Source organism: Sinocyclocheilus rhinocerous, unplaced genomic scaffold (assembly GCF_001515625.1).
Source record: "Sinocyclocheilus rhinocerous isolate Xijiao unplaced genomic scaffold, SAMN03320098_v1.1 scaffold298, whole genome shotgun sequence".
Lineage (NCBI taxonomy): Eukaryota > Metazoa > Chordata > Actinopteri > Cypriniformes > Cyprinidae > Sinocyclocheilus > Sinocyclocheilus rhinocerous.
The window spans coordinates 561,186-569,344 of record NW_015650702.1 but is presented as its reverse complement, the minus strand read 5'-3'; the positions used below and the strand labels follow the sequence as shown (position 1 = coordinate 569,344).

The following is an 8,159-nucleotide window of genomic DNA, read 5'->3' as shown; positions in this document are numbered from 1 at the left end:
TTTTTTGTTACTGTGCATAAATATGTATTATTGTTTTTTTTTAGGCCCTATTTATGTTCTATGTGTATGTTGTTTCAGTTGAACACTATCCTGCATAAGGTCTTTCTTTAAGTAACTGCTTTTATTTCCTTTATGATCCTGTGACTGCTATATTTTTCTGAAGTCTTTCTTACCCTCCAAGTGAAGAAAACAAACCGAAAAGCTTTTGTGTTGGAGCTGGATCTGTGTGTGTGTGTGTGTGTGTGTGTGTGTGTGCACGTGTGTGATCATGAAGACACTAAACATTTAGGCTTTGCTTCTTTGCGTGTCGTCTAGCTCATCATGCTTGTATGCTTATACGGTCATGGTTTGATATCAGCACTTTTGATTCCAAATGCAGCATTTTTTGTCCGTGTGTTTTGTCAGTGATTGAGAAGATTGTGAAGGTATTCGGTGCTGTTATGATGTACAGTATGTGGTTAACTGTGATCTGATCATATTCAAAAGACTGATTTTCTTTACCTCCAGAGAACCGGCTTTACTGATAAGATGCGCGTTAAATATCGCATGCAATTTATCGTGCAGCCCTACTCCAGTGGTACTTATTCACATCTGCTCAGTCATCACCTTCCCACTTTCATCTTTGTGTTCTTTGCTTGTTGCAAAAAGCAATGCATATTAAATGAATACAATTGAAATATATAATAAAGAGAGATTTACTGGGTTTTGATCTTGATGTTGTCTTTCTAATGGGGCTTGTCGTCTAAAGTACTTAGCGTTGAGATATTATCAATGACTGGCTTTTAATTCTGACTCTGGTAGGGTTTGCTGTTGGAGTTTGTTGTGATTTACTAATGCATTGAGGGTCATGCTGGTAACTTTACTCCAGTACTGCACTGACAAGTTGGTTTTGGAAAACATTGCAGTGATTGTGCAAGATAAGTCAAGTTGTTTTTCTTTTTTCCTACCATCACTCAGAAGGAATTTTGGAATCTTCTCTACACAATTCCTAACATGATTTTTAGCATAACAACATTGCTATAAAATTAATCTCACATTACCAGTGGTGTTTTAGTATCATTAATATGCTATCATAGTTTTTGTTAAAATTTTGAATTATGTGTTTGTTTTGTGTTTGTTTATATTTTAAATTTTATATACAAGTTTTAGCGATTTTGTTGTGTGCTTTGGCCATTTTTGGTCAGTTTTTCAATGTCTGTATACTTTTTTATACGTTTTTAGTTTTAGTTTACTTATTTTTAGTTATTTTATTACTTGAAAAAAAATGAATATGTATATATATATATATATATATATATATGTATGTATATATATATATATGTATATGTGTATGTGTATATATATATATATATATATATATATATACATATACATATACACACTACCATTCAAAAGTTTGGGATCAGAACGATTTTTAATATTTTTTAATGCTTTTATATGCTTTTTTAATTTTTTTTGCTGGAAACTGTTGTGCTGCTTAATATTTTTTTGGAACCTGTGATACTTTTTTTCAGGATTCTTTGATGAATAAAAAAGTTAAAAAAGAGCAGCATTTATTTAAAATAGAAATATTTTCTAACAATATACACTGCTGTTCAAAAGTCTAGGGTCAGTAAATTTTTATTCTTTCTTTTTAAAAAAAAAGAAATTAAAACTTTTATTCGGCAAGGATGTATTAAATTGATAAGAAGTGATGGCAAAGATTTATATTGTTAGAAAAGATTTATATATTGAATAAATGCTGTTCTTTTTAACTTTTTATTAATCAAAGAATCCTGAAAAAAGTATCGCAGTTTCCAAAAAAAAATATTTGGCAGCACAACTGTTGCCAACATTGATCATTCTAATCATAAATCAGCATATTAGAATGATTTCTGAAGGATCATGTGACACACTGGAGTAATGGCTGATGGAAATTCAGCTTTGCATCACAGAAATAAAGTATATATTAAAGGATATTAAAATAGAAACCATTATTTTATATTGTAATAACATTTTGCAAGATTTCATTTTTTTTCTGCATTTTTGATCAAATAAATGCAGCCTTGATAAGCATAAGAGACTTCTTTAAAAACCTTACAAGTCTTACTGATCCCAAACTTTTGACCGGTAGTGTATATATATGTATATATATGTGTGTGTGTATAAACAAAAGCTTGTCTAGTGGTCCAAAGCTTTGGCTGGTTGTTGAAAACAATGAATTCACAATAAGATTTCTTGTCTGCTACTCGAAGTCAATAAAAACTTTCTGCAGTTGGAGGTTTGTTAAATAGCAACGGTTGTCATGCTAAAAAAATATTGGTTACATTTAAACTCTAGTTGATTGGTTGTTACAGTGCACAGTACTAAGTATTGAATGCTGTTGATGTTGTCATTCTGGTCAGTGATTGCTTCACATGACACAGCTGCATCAGTTGTTGCTTAACATTAGTAAACCATCAACAAGTTGTAAGGTGGTTATTGATGTACAGTTATACACTTTATACAATTTGTCAAAGACTATTTTTCACAAGTTACACTACACATTGTCTTGTAATCTTGTAATGACATCTATATGGTTCTTTTGATGGAGTGTTTGCGTCTCTCTAGTATTTCAGTTATCATGTAGAAGCAGGCGTTGACCTTCTCCTGCGGAGGCGGTGTTTAGCCACACTATTACATCATAAAGTGGCACATTCCAAAACGAGTGATTTTTCTGAGCTTGGTTATAATAAAAGCTGTTTTTAAACTAAAGAGAAAGTTTTGAGTTTTGAAATGTACAGGATGTTTTATAGTACATTGACCTGTTATATGTTAAAAGATCAAGGGAAATTTGATTTCTCAAATCATGACCCCTTTAAAATGATCCAAAGAGCATCTTGAGCTCTACAGGAAGAATATCAAACGGTCTGTACAAATAGTCACATGATTAATGTCGCACATTTGCTTATTAGTGACCTCATCTCAATCTCAAAAAATTGGAATTTTTATTTATTTTTTTTGCTGTATGCAGTACTAAAGTTGAAGGTGTAGAACCTGACTGTAATAAAGATACGATTAGGTGATGGCTTAACACAAGCCTATATTATAAGGAATGTCAAACAATGTTATGCAAAGGATCCAAAAATAAACCCTAATAAAGTGTTCAAAAATAAACTGATCAAACACAATTTTTCCATTTGCCATCTAATCTACTGGAAGCCCATCTTGTGATTCATTCAAATATTTGTACAGATAGTGTACAAAGTTGCTTTACATTGGTTTTCATTTCCCCACTAATTTGTCTGGCGGACGTAATGCTAAGATAAGCCTTATCCATCAGTTTCCAATTTCCAGTGTGCTCCACAATATTTTGCCTTATGCATCTTGAATTTATGTATTAAGTTCATTACTGAAGCAGGTTGGCACTAGCATTGAATTTTGTCATTTCTGACCTGGTTTATCAGTATTTCTGGGTTGTCCTGATAGCGTAACTCTTTAAGGTTATGCCTTGCACATCACCAGAATTAGACTCAGGAAAACATATTTGCTTCAGTTTTAGCCATTCTTGATTTACTTGTCTTCTTGTTTCATTCTTAAAGGAATAAATCACCCAAAATGAAAATTCTGTCATTAATTTACTCATCCTCATGTTGTTCCAAACTTGATAAAATCCGAGAGCTTTCTGACCCTGCATAGACAGAAATGTAACTGAAATGTTCCCAGGCCCAGAAACATAGTAAGGACATGGTTAAAATAGTCCATGTGACATCAGTGGTTCAACCGTAACTATACTAATCTACAAGAATACCTTTTGTGTGCAAAGAAAACAAAAATAATGACTTTATTCAACAATTCTTCTCCCGGTCACCTGTCCCTTTAAATGGTTTGTTCACCCAAAAATGAAAATTAGTCACCCTCAAGTCACCCTAGGTGTATATGACTTTCTTCTTTCAGACGAATCCAGTCGGAGTTATATTACGTTTGTTAACGGGAACAAAGGAAGCAGTTTCCTTACTTTAGCAAAGGAAAACCAGTCTCCTCTTGGCTTATATCGAAATCCTCTGACATTCTTCTTTACAAATCCTCGTTTTGTACTTCTAATTCGTGACCGTTGTTTTGTTTTGATCTCTCCGCTGCGCTTCCGCGTTCGTCACTTCTGAGCGGCGCATGCGCAAAGCCGACCTCCATACGTCATCCGCCCGGAACTGCTTCCCGTGTACAACAGTGAGCGCAAGCTACATTAAAGTGATTATTACGTTTTGAATATGGATATTTTTCTTACAAAAACGCATCGATTCGCTACAGGAGGCCTTTGTTCACACCCCAGAGCCGTGTGTTTTTTTTATGGATGGGCGCTTTTTATTTTACTTCTTTTGCACTGATGCATGCAACACCCGCTGACTGCAATGATAGAGCTTGGAATAGCCAGGACAATTTTTAATATAACTCCGACTGGATTCGTCTGAAAGAAGAAAGTCATATACACCTAGGATGCCTAGGGGGTGAGTAAAACAGCCTAATTTTTATTTTTGGGTGAACTAACCCTTTAATGAAGTCAGATTGTGTTTGTCTATAATTGTGGCTTTAGGTGGAAATCATGGCATGCTTGGTAATCAGCACAGAAATCTAGATATTTTCAAAGGCTTCACAAACGTATTCTTGCCACTGTATCTCAAATGCATTCATAATGATTTTACAGTACTGATTTGCCTCATTAATGAATTTTGTTTCTGGAATTCATTACATGAGAAGGTGCCAAGAAGCCCATGGATTGCAGGAAAAGCCCTGCCTCCATTTTATTCATCCTACTATTTAATCCCAACTCTCCCTGCACGATGCTGTTTTTTTTGTAAAGGTGAGACATTGGGCAGTCATGGCCTAATAGTTAGAGTGTTGGACTTGTAATCCAAAGGTCACAGGTTCGAGTCTCGGTACCAGCACAGATTGTATGTGGGGGGAGTAAATGACCAGTGCTCTCTTCCAACCTCAATACCACTGAGGTGAGACTCTTGAGCAAGGCACCAAACACCCAACTGCAGCCCACTGCTCCGGGGGCTGTGTGTGTGTGTTCTTGGATGGGTGAAATGAAGAGCACAAATTCTGAGTATGGGAACACCATACTGGGCCACATATCACGTCCTTAAAGTTGCAACATAGCTGGTATAATCAACAAACACTGGATCTTTCTTTCGATACTTGCTTGAACATTGCATCCACAGGCAATTGAGGGACATGTCCAAACATGAGCTGGAAAGGTGCATAGCCCGTTGTCTCATGTATTGTTGAGCTGTGAGCAAAAGTCAGAGTCTGAATTTGTTGTGGGCACTTATCCTTAGCTCTCAGGGGCAAGGAGCAAAGCATATTTCCTAATGTTCGGTTAGACTGCTCCGAGATGCTTGATCCCAAGTGTCTATTTTCTGATCTTGCATTCCATCTTGGGCCAGAAGAAGAACCAAGTCTCACCAAGTGAATTATTCTAGCATGTCCTTGTTGACCAGCAAGATTGTGAAGGCCATGTAGAGCTTTTGTACCATGCTCTGAGGTAAAACACATTGATGTCTTTTCTGTCTGCTTATTGGGTCCTTAGTTACCCTGTACAGAATCCCATCACACACTTTAAGGTGATGCCATTGTTGACAAGGGCCAAAGCCCTGTAGTCAAGTTTTACTCTCTCTTGTCTTGAAGGGCGTCTTTTTCTAAGTATGAAACGAAGAAATGGTAGGGTCAAGCTCTTGGCTTCTTTCCAACTCATCCTGAGAGAACATAGGAAGAGGAACTTGGCTAGTGGCTGCAAGATGCTGAACTGACTTCACCAACTGAACCGCTCGCGTCACTGTCGCCATTTCCCAATCATCTTGGGCAGGGTGCGAACTACTGGGGAGCTAGGGGGAGCTCAGCTCCCCTTAATAAGACATGGGCTCCCCTGAAAACGTGATTTGTGAAATTTTGGGGGGTCTCAAAAAATATTGACAATGTGTTATTTTAACGTGCAATTTCAGTTTTGTGTAATGTGATCATTGTGGATTATTATGTGTAAAATTGCAAAAATATCATTCATTCATGCATGACGGCGATTTAAACCTAATTCACTTCAATAAAGATAACTATACATGCTATTCTTGTCATGAGCATCATGTTTAGTACATGTTAACCCAAAGATTAGTAGAAAAAATATAAACGTTGAACTCTGTGGTCGATTGGTCAAGTGCACGAACCGAATTGTTCACAGACATTGAGTTTTGGCTTCGTCATAATATACGTAAGTGGACTGCTGTCAGGTCAGACTGTGAAGCTGTGCCCCTTGTGCCAGTGACTCTTTCGCACACACTCTACTTCAAATCCAGAAACTCTAGCCTGTGCGCAGGGTACTTCTGTGACATGGTCAGGGTCTTGCTGGCAAAGGCAACAGGCCTAGCTATTTCTTCCCCTTCTGGAATTTGGGAGAGCACAGCACTTAAGATCAGAAGGACCAAGTCCACCAGGAAACCTGAGAAACAGGGAGAGGCCAGATAACAAATACTACTATAAATTTGGAGAGAGCCAGGGATTTTTCTAACAGGAATGTTTTGAAATACTTCGTTTTAATCTCTATCTTTATTTTAAATTTGATAAGAGACAAATGCATAAACAAGGATAGGAAAATGGGTCCCTTGGGAGTCCCTTGAGCACTGTTCATCCATCTTCATGTGACTGATCTTTGTTTAGCTCTACGTTGTGTGTATGGAGGAACAGGACCAAGCAACAGGAATTACTCAGGCCATATTTTATTCTGCATGAATGAAAGAACACATAAATCAAAACAAGCTTGAATCTGTGGCCTTCTCTCACATTTGTAATGTCAACCTATCAGCGAAAGGAATTTTGTTATTCACACAATCTTCATACGTTTAAATAGGAGTAAAGTGCATTTTAGAGCAAAATTACAATAATAATAATAATTTTTTTAAAAGTCATATTAAACTTTTTATACGGAGCCCCAGCGAAACTCACCTCTGAAGGAGAGCAACTGGAACAGAACAACTCTTAAAGGAACCACGTACCATATTAACAATACACCAGCCACTGAAAATAAACAAGAAACATGACATCTCAAAATATAAAATAACTGATAATTGCAAAGGGAGAAATTTTGCAATTAATAAGTTAATATAGCACCCGTTACATTTACCAGCCACTAAAATAAGGTACTGTAATAGGCTAATTAGTGTCAGGTCCAAGTCCACTTTGTCAAGTCTTAGTTCTTAATTACTGGGTTTCAATGGGATATGTTTATTAATGTCTTGTTATAATTACTATGTCCAAAACGTCATGTGAAGTTCGAGAATAAGTCCACTTGAGTATTTTACCATACTCGTCTATTTACTCGAGTATTTTACCGTAGCCGAGTTCATACTTGCAGTCTGAGTCTTAGTACCCCAATCTTTAGTAATAACCGTTCAATCATTTCCATTTTGCTCCTATTGGAAAATGAATGGTAAACATACTACTTCACCTTGAGTAAACAATCATCGTCACCAATTGGACATCACATAAGCCCGCTTCATACTCACACGAGAACAAACAGAGCACATCCCTCAAATACGCGCATCCTCTATTACTGACTGATCCATCTTTATACTTGTTCATGAATGATATTGCCTTCACTGTAAAAAAAAATTCCACCTCCTGCAAAATAAGTTTGATGGACTTTAACGTTAGTGTATCACAAACACTTTAAATAGCTGACTCTCTCTGGCACAACTAAATATTAGATTTCAAATGTAATGTGCTCGATCTCGATTCACATTTAGGTGTATATCAGTCCACCATGCTGACTACTGCTATACTTTGAGTTCTTCGGAGTCACATCACTTGGTCCTTACATCCATTAGTCCTTTTTCCTTACATGTTCAATTGGTCGTCTTTACTTTTTAGAAAGCCAGTGACTGTAAGTACTGCAAACTTATGATGTACCATCAAAACCATACTACAACATTTACACATCCTTGGACTGGAAATCCCCTCCAGTGATTAAGAACTGTAGGGGACGGAAAAAGAAATTAAAAGTTCAACAAGTAATTAATTTCTTTGTTTTGACATGCTTAAGAAGTCATTTGTGTGTACTTTTCCGCACAGTATGTGGTTAGTACACACTGCACCTGGCAATTTTCTCTTGCACAGATGTTCAGTTTAAGAGTTTCACTTTTCAGAATTTCATT

At 36.4% G+C, this 8,159-nt stretch overlaps 1 long non-coding RNA gene across 1 annotated transcript; it reads right to left on the bottom strand.

The window, feature by feature from the left end:
* Positions 1 to 956, bottom strand: LOC107712380 (uncharacterized). The gene is made up of 2 exons (XR_001636787.1): positions 571 to 956; positions 1 to 501 (listed from the first exon to the last, which is right to left on the bottom strand). It is a non-coding gene; the product is annotated as an uncharacterized LOC107712380 (long non-coding RNA).
* Positions 957 to 8,159: the final 7,203 nt, after the last annotated feature.